We start from the raw sequence: 11175 nt of genomic DNA on the forward strand, positions 1-11175 counted from the left end.
AATATTAAATCCTTTCCCCTGGCAATTATGACATATATGACAAATTAGGGGCAGCCATATACCTCACGTGTATAAAAAAAAAAGCAAACTTCAAAGAAATAAAAACTAAAACCAAAATAAAACAATAATTTGAACACCAGCTTTAAAATACTACATTGCATATAGGCTATCCTTTTCATTAAAATGTAAACAAACAGAAATAATCTAACTGAAGGTTCAAGATGCTACTGGCTCATTTTCCTATCTGGGGAGTGGGTGAAAGCCAGACCGATACAAAACTGTCTAGACAGGGCACTCAAATATTGCAAAAGAGCTTGAAAACTATTACTGTACAATTACTCAAGTCACTATAGTGTACAGAGTAGTGAAAAAGTATTTGTCCCATCTGATTTTCTGCATTTTTGCATATTTTTGACACTGAATGTTATCGGATCTTCAACCAAAATCTAATATTAGACAAAAGGGACCCTGTGAACAAATACCACAAAATGTTGATACTTATTTCATTTATCTATTAAAAAGTTATGCAACACCCAATGCTCCCATGTGAAAAAGTAATCACCCCCTTAGACTCAATAACTGGTTGCACCACCTTTCGCAGCCATAACTGTAACCAAACGCTTCCTGTAGTTATTGATCAGTCCCTCACAGCACTGTGGAGGAATTTTGGCCCAGTCCTTCATGCAGAACTGTTTCAACTCAATGACATGTGTGGGTTTTAAAGCATAAACTGCTCGTTTCAGGTCTGGGCTTTGACTAGGCCATTCCAAAACTTCAAATTTCCTGTTCTTCAACCATTCTGATGTAGACTTGCTTGTGTGTGTCGGATCATTGTCTTGCTGCATGACCCAGTTGCGCTTCAGCTTCAGCTCACGGATGGATGGCCTGACATTCTCCTGTAGAATTCTCTAATAGAGAGCAGAATTCATGGTTCCTTCAATGACGACAAGTTGTCCAGGTCCTGATGCAGCAATGCTTGACTGTTGGTATGAGGTACTTATTGTGGAATGCAGTGTTTGGTTTTCGCCAGACATAACGGGGCCCATGTTGGCCAAAAAATTCCACTTTTGGCTGATCTGTCCATAGAACATTGTTCCAGAACTCTTAAGGATCATCCAGGTGCTTTTTGGCAAACTTGAGACAAGCATTCATGTTCTTCTTAGTGAACAGTGGTTTCCGCCTTGCTACTCTGCCATGAATCACATTTTTGCCCAGTGTCTTTCTGATGGTGGAGTCATGAACACTAACCTTAGCTGAGGCGAAAGAGGCCTGCAGATCCCTGGATGTTTTTTCTAGGGTTTTTTGTGACTTCCTGGATGATTTTACTCCTTGCTCTTGGAGAGATTTTGGCAGGAAGGCCAGTCCTGGGAAGATTCACTACTGTGCCAAACTTTCTCCATTTGGACAATATGGCTCTGACTGTGGTTTGGTGGAGCCCCAGAGCCTTAGAAATGGCTTTATAACCCTTTCCAGACTGATAGGCATCAACAACTATTTTCCCCAGAGGTCTTCAAGAATTTCTTTTAATCGTGGCATAAGGTGCCTCTAGAATCTGTGTGCTGACAATTTCACTCTGATAGTAAGGGCCACAGTTAGTCAGATTTATATTGGGCAAGGCTGGCCCAAATCAGGCCTGATTGTTAACCAAAGTATTCAAACAGCTGACCCTAACTATCCCTTTAATTGGGTTGGGTTAACTAGGGAGGCAATAACTTTTTCACACCTGAAGATTGCATGTTTGATTACCTTGAACACCAAACTAATGAAAGAAGCACCAAACTTTGATGTCATTTTTTTCTCTCAGACCCCCGCTATATACTAACACAACCCACGAAAAGATCTAACCAAATTCATTGTGAAAAATGTGCAAAAATACAGAAAATCAGACAATGGGGAAATACTTTTTCATGACACTGTATATATTAAAAAGATTGATCAATTCTATTTTTTTTAATCAATCAGAATGATCACAGACCAAGAAAAACCTGACTGGATGGGGCACTAAATCAATGAGAATCGTCTTTCAAACTATACCACATGATTAGAAAAGTATGAAAGCTCATATATTTCTTTGTTAATATGTGGATGCCTGCTCTTTCATTTCATTCAATTGTATTACTTTTTTTATTTTTGTGAAAAGGAATGTGCGATATGTTTTACGATACAGGTAGGCCTTGTTTTGTTTGTCAAACTATTACTAGCAAATCTAGACTTTTTCTGATCTCATTGCCCCATTCCCTACCTGCATGATATAGTAGGGTACTGAAATGTGATAAATCATTAATAAAAGAAAACGCTTCCTTGTGTGAAATTCAATTTTAGATGCAACGCTAATAACTTTGTTTTTGAAATTGTAGGTCTTCACTGGCTTAATTAGGTTACAGTTTATTCATTTGTCTTGTCTTGTCTTGTATAGTACAGTACATTTACATTTTGGTATCCTCCAGTACCTTGTATTACTTTTTAATGTTGACCCAGATCTGCCCAAAAGGCTATGGACACATTAGATACATCCACACATGTTATGACTAACGTGCATAACATATACTGTATGACTTTGATGTTCTACAGCCCGATTACACCGCAAGAGCTGTGCCATCTTCAGACTATATAAACCCTTGTGTTTTCAATTATCATTGGGCTTCAGTGCATTATGAAGTTCATTGCTCTTAATTTTCATTTTTCCACCTTTGTAACTAATCAGCCCTGACCTTTGAGCAGTCCATATTTGTCAGCAGGTGGTCTGCTACAAACTCAATGTACTGCTTCATCAGGGTGCACTTCATTCCCGTGAGGTTTACGGGCAGACTGTTCGAAACTCCTGGAAAAGAACTAAAACATAACGCATAACACACAACACATTGACCATCACATGTCGTTGTAGCTTCAGAAGGGGTCCTAATATCAAAGTTCTGTGCATGAAAGTAACAGAATTGTAATATACAGAGGAGAATCTTAACCTTCTATGGCCAAATGTTACCTCAAAGTAACTTACCAGTTTTTGCTCCTTTGCACACACAACAAGCAACATAAACCATAAAGCAATCTCTTTTTTTAAGGGTGGAAGCCAAATAAACCAATTGTAGACTTACATTTGGTCATATGACTAGTATTTCCTTTCTTCAACACCTTTTAAAACCAGGATATAACACATGTGTGATGGCCATTAGAGCGCTCTTAAAAATCGCTCTAAAATAACAATGTTCACAGCTTTTTCTTCAATAAAAAATTGATTCACAATCTTGGGTAAGTTAAGAATTATTTTTCATCACTTTACCTCATTTTCACATAATATATTTTATGATAAATTAATGAAATAATTATGTTGTCTCAAAGCAACATTGAACCACAATGGAATCTCAATAAGCAACATTGAACCACAATGTTATCTCAATTTCCAATTTGTTTTTGCTTACACGTGGTCATATTCTAAACCAGCCTATTATTACCATCATTAATATAACTATCATTGTTATTACTGTAATATCATGAATAAAATATTGTTCATATATTGTAATATTATACTGTAATATTGAATATTATATCAAAGCTGATCAGCACTGCATTATCATATCATCGATGCTGTGCCATATAATTCAGTATTATAATGCTGTTTTATATTTTCTATGTTTAGAAAAATGAATACATTCAAAGTAACCCCAATGGATGACATGCTCTGTGTAGATGAACAAATTGTGCCCTTTAAAGCCAAAGTGCAATGAAGCAGTACAACCCAAAAAAGACCAAACGCTGGGGGTACAAAGTGTTTGTACTGTCCGAGAGCAATGGGATCATGAACAATTTTGACATCTACATGGCATCCATTTCTCTACTTGATGGGATGCCAGATATTGGTGCAAGTGGGAATGTAGCAAGTGCCTCTACGAAAAAAAAAAGATCCACAGTGTGGGGACAGTTAGACAAAATCGTCTGGCTGGATGCACCTTCATGAATGACAAGGAAATGAAGAAGAAAGGAAGGGGAACCTTTGAAGAGAAAGAGGCAAAACACAATGGTGTGTACTTCAGGGCAGTCAAATGGTTTGACAACCATCCAGTGACTCTCCTGAGTATCTATGCAGCAGCCAGCCCAGCTTCCACAGTGGAGAGATGGGACAAGAACAGAAAGGAAGCTATTCAAGTGACATGTCCCAGTATTGCTAAATTGTACAACCAGAGCATGGGTGGACCTCTTGGATTCGCTCATCGCACTGTACCGGACCAAGGTTAGATCGAAGAAGTGGCACCATTGCATTGTCTTCCACATGATGGATTTCATACTTGTGCAGGCTGTACCAGAGAGATTGCATTGATTGTGACATCCAAAAGAAAAAGCAGCTCAGTTTACTGGAGTTTTAAACTGAGGTAGCAAAGCTGTCTCTACAAGCAGAACAAAATCAACCTGAAGCGGAAAGGAAGACCATCCCACTGTGTTGAGGCAAGTCTGGCCAAAAAAAGGAAGAGGGGCTGTGGGTCCAGTGCACCGACACCTGTCCATAAGGACAATACAGACCACTGGCCTGTTTGGGCAGAAACCAGATCTAGATGTAAATACCCAGGCTGCAAAGGGATCATCAAGGTGCAATGTGTGAAGTGTGGTGTTTTCCTGTTTCACTGCTGAGAAGAACTGTTTTGTGGACTTTCACAAGCAGTCAGCTGGACAGAACGCATTTCAGCAGGATCACTGGACAAATGTAGATTTTGTTTGTTTTGGATTTATTTTTTAACTCAAGATGTTGCATTATGATTACTTGTTTTTAAATCTGAGTAAAAATTAACATTTTGTTCCAAGAAGAAAATGTAATATCATGCATGAATAAAATAAAAAAAGTTTGATTTTCAAAAAAATGTGTTCCTTTCATTTGTTCTATAGAGGTTCAGTGTTGCCTCAAGGTAACAAACCCCAATGTACCCCCCAAAAATTTTGGGGGGGATTTTAATTTTGGTAAGGCTAAGTTGGACCATTTTAAGTGCTAAAAACGAATGAAGCATTTTTTTTTTCAACAATGTTTTCACAAAATGGGCAATAGACCATTCTCCTTGTCTCTTGGTTTCTGGCAACAAACTCCCCCACTGACAAAGAATGCTTTTAGAGTCGTAAACTAAATGCTAAATACTGGACAGACTTATCTTCACGATCGCTTAATGACTTTATCGGCACCACAAGCCAAACAATTCTAGGTGCCTCCTGACACGAAATCAAAGGCTCCAATACACAAACCAGTCGTTGAACTGTGATAATCTGGAGATCCAGCCTGCAGTCAGCTGGGACAGATACCGTTTTCGGACACTAATACGAGATAACTATTCAAGTGTTTGCCTTTATGTGGGAATCCGCTGCGTGAGATGTCTAAAATCCTGAAAGTACTTGCAAACAAATCTCTAACTTAGACCCGATTGATCACCGGAGAAAGAGTCAACATAAATTGAAGTACAGTATACTCAATTTATTGAGCTAGCAGTGCTGGAGTTTGCGGTGGAATATCCCAGACATAACCGGACGAAGAGTGCACGCTTGTTCATTGCAAAGACATTTCTTCGTACCCTGACGGGGAGACGAAGCGACAGGAAGGCAGACCCCGGAACTTATCTTTCCTTGCCAGCTGGAGAGCTTCGAGCGCCTGTATTGTTGAAGAAACGGAACAGCTGGAGGAGGCAACGCAAATCCGTAAAGTGTTCAATCCTCTTTTAATCCTTTTATGAACTGAAGAATAAGCAGACCTTAAAGTAAAATTCATGTTTTAATGAAAAGTATTATTGTTTTCAATTCCTGCTTTGAGTTAATGAACACTATAGTATTTGTTTGTATGTGATTTATACAAATTGATGTGAGTTTCATAAGGCAATTCTGCATTTAGAAGCTAAAATCCAAATTTAGCTGTTTTAATAACACTATGTAACACAATTTTTGTTCCTGGGTAGTAAGTGTTATTTCCTAATTGCTTATGCCTCAAAAGTATAGAAAATGGCTATTATTCCCCTGACCAGTTGTGACCAGTTCAGTGATATTTTGAAATGTACCTATTTCCAATGAGAAAACGGGTGAATTTGTGTCTTTTCGTTCACATAAAGTCAGAAAAAAGCAACATATGAATCCAAATTAACATGTATTTATACTAAAGTAATACAAAAATGACTACAAAAGATTTAGAAGTGAGTAGTTTTTCGAGATTTACGATTCTACTGTAAATCACTTTCACGAATCAGCCCCCAAATGTAGTCTCCCATCATGTTCTCGTTATACTGTCCTTGGTAGCGACGTTCAAAGTCCAGTATATCCTGGTGGAAGCGCTCGCCTTGCTCCTCCGAGTACGCTCCCATGTTCTCCTTGAATTTATCAAGATGAGCATCAAGGATATGGACTTTAAGGGACATCCTACAGCCCATTGTGCCGTAGTTCTTCACCAGCGTCTCAACCAGCTCCACATAGTTTTCAGCCTTGTGATTTCCCAGGAAGCCCCGAACCATTGCGACAAAGCTGTTCCAAGCCGCTTTCTCCTTACTAGTGAGCTTCTTGGGGAATTCATTGCACTCCAGGATCTTCTTTATCTGTGGTCTGACGAAGACACCGGCTTTGACCTTTGCCTCAGACAGCTTAGGGAAGAAGTCTTGAAGGTACTTGAAGGCTGCTGACTCCTTATCTAGAGCTCTGACAAATTGTTTCATAAGGCCCAATTTGATGTGCAGTGGTGACATCAGCACCTTCCGGGGGTCCACCAGTGGCTCCCACTTGACGTTGTTCCTCCCCACAGAGAACTCGGTCCGCTGTGGCCAGTCCCGCCTGTGGTAGTGCGCCTTGGTGTCCCTGCTGTCTAATCAAGTTGTTGAGGTCTTTTTGGTTGGGGTAGTATGGGTTTCTCTCCTCAGCTCGACCTCTGAAATTGTCATCTGGATCTACAACGTCTTCCTCGCTCTCTGACTTGCTGCTCTCTTCTAAAGATGGCTGCTCTCTCTCCGGAGGAGTGGGTACGGGGAGCTCATGGCAGTGTGGCACCGGGGCGATGGATGAAGGAAGGTCCGGATACGTGATAGCAGGTGCATTCTTGCCAGTCCGACGTTTGGAAGGGTCCACCACGCAGAAGTAGCAGTTGCTTGAGTGGTCAGTGGGTTCCCGCCAAATTTTTGGGATAGCGAACTTCATGGCTCTCTTTTCCCCTCTGTACCATCCTACAAAAATACAATTATTTCACCCATGACTAATGTGTAAGAGATTCTCACAACATTTTTCATATATATTTTGTCAATAACATTGAAAATTGTAAAACATTTTAAAATTAAAAACTTTTACAATTTTAAAATTTTTAACACATTTTATAACATATAATTCTGAGCAACAATTGTCCATCTTACCTTCCAGAGTTTTTTTGCAGTGCTCGCAGGTGAAATGAGGTGCCCAGGGTTTGTCTTGATCCCCGACAGGCATGCCGAAATATGCCTTGTAGGCCTCACACATCTTAGCAGATGCTTCCACGGAGTACTTTTTCGCTCTTGTCTTGATAAATTGGCCGCAGAAATGAGCAAAATGCGTCTGCCGGATGCTTGCAGCCTCTTGATGCCATCTCAGAAAAATGGAGATATGTATCCACATAGGTAGCTGGAACTAAACTGAACTGGTGGGCTTAAGGCCCCTGTATTTATACTACTATTTATATTACTGGAAAGTTCTAGAAAGTTCTAGAAGTTACTCCCAAGTTTACTCAGCACTGAATCTATCTAGAATGTTCTGGAAAATAGGTAAATTTCAAAATATCACTGTCCTGCTCACAAAAGCAAAGTTTGTGGGGAATAATAGCCATTTTCTATACTTTTGAGGCATAAGCAATTAGGAAATAACGCTTACTACCCAGGAACCAAAAAAAAAAATAAAATAAAAAAAAATAATAATAATTGTTACACGGTGTAATAGGTAATTTTTGATAGGTTGTCTGGACGTAAAGAGCGTCTTTATCTCGCAAAAGTGAGAATTGCCTTCTGAACCAAAACTATAGCCTATATATGAGACTGATTTAATAGTGCTTTGATTACCAAATATTAACAGAAGTAAATATTTCTGTTACTAACGATATCCCTGTTGAGACTAATCTTTGTCTTAAATAGCTGTCAGGAATTCAGTTGCAACCTTTTTACATTTTCTGAAAATTTTTATTTAATTAATAATACACAGCTATCAAAGTTCATAAAAATTCCCTAACGTACATTTTTTACGTTTTGGATGAAATCTGGACTCTCTCAAGCCAATTGTATTAATTAAGTTGTTAGGGTCATTATATGTGCGCTGTCCCTTTAAAAAAAAATAATGGCACCTATAATGCACAGTAGATTTGTCGTGCTGAAGGAAAATAACATGGAATATCTTAAGAAAAGAAAAGGCGCTTCTACTTTTCTTAAATTATTATTTTCCACGAGGGAAGATGCTCAAATACTGTGATATCAAGACGTGAAGGTATCCATAATATATTCATAATATATCAATAATTTACATGACGTCGTATAACATCGTTTAACGTTGTATTATTTCTGGGCCAACCCACGGATTACAAATAACCAATACACGCCGCTGTATTGCTGCATTACCACTGTTATTATTTACTGTTGTTTTGCCATCAGACCACTGGATTAAAAAAAAAACAAAAAACATTAAAACAACATTGCACCTGGATTCTAATTGTCTGTCTGTGTATAGATCACCTGCACAATGCTAACCACTTTACCACAATGACATAAGTTTTTTAGTTCAGTTGAAAAACAAAACTCCTCAGGAATAGTATGTCTTTCTGCTGCTGGAAAACAAACAGTAATGATAACATTGTGCGGCTACAATGCACAATAATGCTTTTGATGTATCTGTCCTGAACATGCTTATATAACTCCTGACTGTTACTGTATCATTATGGTACAACAATATTATTCAGTCTGGCATGTAGAATGCAATTTATGGCAAACTGTGCTCAGATTACAGTAGTGTTTCATTTTAAACTTGCCTCAGTCCCTTTACACAACAGTAGTAGCTTACATCAACCGCCAGGGCGGCCTCAGGTGAGCGCCCTGCATCGAGTTAGGTACTAACGGGGCCCACGGGTGACTCACAAAAGCAGGTGTGTTCGGGTCGGAATGTGAACTTTTTTGCAGTTTATGGTTTGGGTCGTATCAAAAAAAAAAAAAAAAAAAAAAAAAAAATTTAGGTCTGAATTTGAATAACCAAAAACTTTTTCTGTCCTTTCAGTGTATTCGTCTGTAACCCTTTCCCAATTAACGTATTAAAAGGTAAATGTACCAGTATGTCCTGCACTAAAGCAGGAGATGATTAAGGAGGAGTCAGCTGACTAATCAGTGTTGTTCTTCCCACTCGTTTGATATGTTGCAAGATCTTTTTATCACATCTGCAGCTTCTGCTTGGTGCAAATGCCTGTGGACGAGGTGAAACAAAAGATAGCACAGGGTTTATATCATGTAGTGGATAATAGTTCGAGAGGTAAATCACAAGTGTGGAATTCTATTGGAATGAGCAAATGAACATGTGACTGGATCCGTTGCTTGTAAAACATGTCATTATGTTTTTGTAAATGACAGCCACAAAACTGGTACATCATCTCTGCGAAAGCACTGGTGTAGCTCCCTTCCAACTGGTTGCACGAAAGGAAGAAACAGGTATTTTATAGTAAAGTAGCGATAGTTAATATGTTACAATGTTAAAATATATGCAGACCACTACAAAAAGCTACCATGTTGTATAGCCTATTGTGTAAACTCAATCCGTGGAGAATGGTAGCGATATCTGTGTGTGAATTTGAGAGCGTGAGACAGTTAGTTGATGCAGGCAGTAGGTAAAGGACAAACATTTGCAGGTTTGGGTCAAGTCGCGAGTAAGAAGGCGGCCTTGCAGCTGGTTGTGGGTCCAGGGCGGAAGCGTGTCGTAAAAATCAGACCCGCCCAATATTCATTGTGTGGTCTGCAAGCTTTTGCTCTGAGCACTAGTAGCCCCTTATTGGCCCAGGAGACTCTGGTTGTCAACCCTGATGTAGCTCCTGAACGGCCAGCTGTAGAGAATGGCCAAGCACCACGACCTGCTCAGTCAGGCATAGGGTACATTCTGGCATCTCGACCCATCGAGCCTGCAGCTCTGGGTCTGGCCCCATGAACAGCTGCATTAGCGCCGTCTGGGACTTTCCAACAGGGTCTTTGAAACTGCAGAATGCCACACCATCCACACGTTCGGAGTACAGGTACAAGTGGAGTGTTTTCCCAGACGTGGTGGCTGCCTCGTGGGTTTGACCCCACAACCTGTCCCATGGCAGTTATATTGCAATTTTTGATGAGGGGAAATCCCATTTTACATTAAAGGTCTGTTTGGGAGCTATTTCAGCTTGCCATGTCAAGACAGAGTCGATCTCCCCAGGAGCTCACTTCCGGCCACCTATGAAGGACATTGTTCCTTGCTAGAGGCTAAATGTAGTGCTTAATGCACTCACGAAGCCTCCATTTGAGCTCCTACATTCAGCTGAGCTGAAAGTTAACATTTAAAGCGGCTTTCTTACACGCTATCATCTCCGTGAAACGGGCGAGTGAGATGCATGCATCTTTTATTGAAAAAGTCGTCTTAATATTTACAGAGGCCAGGACTAAGGTTATGCTCTGTACCAATCCTGCCTTTTTGCCAAAGACAAACTCGGCATTCCATGTCAACCAGTCTGTGGAACTGGAGGCTTTCCATCCATCTCCTTTCCTGTCTGACAGAGAGCGACAGCTCCATATGCTCTGCCCAATGTGGGCCCTGGCCTACAACGTTAACAGGACAAAAAGTTGGAGGCAGCCCAAACTATTTTTTGTCTGCTACTTGGCTTTGGTCTGCTCACCCATACCCATGTTTAAATTCCATACTTGAAAAGAGGCAAATACCCATACAGTAATGGTTACATTTCTGTTTCAGGGAACCAGTGTTATGATAATAATTAGTCTTGCTACTATTTGATTTTAATTTTTTTGCCAAATGATGATTAATATCAACGTTTATTTTTCTCGATCTTTATTTTTCAATTGAAGCAGAGAATGGGTGAAATTGACCTTTATGTTTATATATAAAAACTAAAATAAAAAACTTTCTATGCCATTGAGAAACGTCTCATTTAACAAAACCCCTTTATCATATTCAACATGCAACAAAACCATGGTTACCAAC

The sequence above is a fragment of the Polyodon spathula genome, chromosome 3 (assembly GCF_017654505.1).
Source record: "Polyodon spathula isolate WHYD16114869_AA chromosome 3, ASM1765450v1, whole genome shotgun sequence".
Lineage (NCBI taxonomy): Eukaryota > Metazoa > Chordata > Actinopteri > Acipenseriformes > Polyodontidae > Polyodon > Polyodon spathula.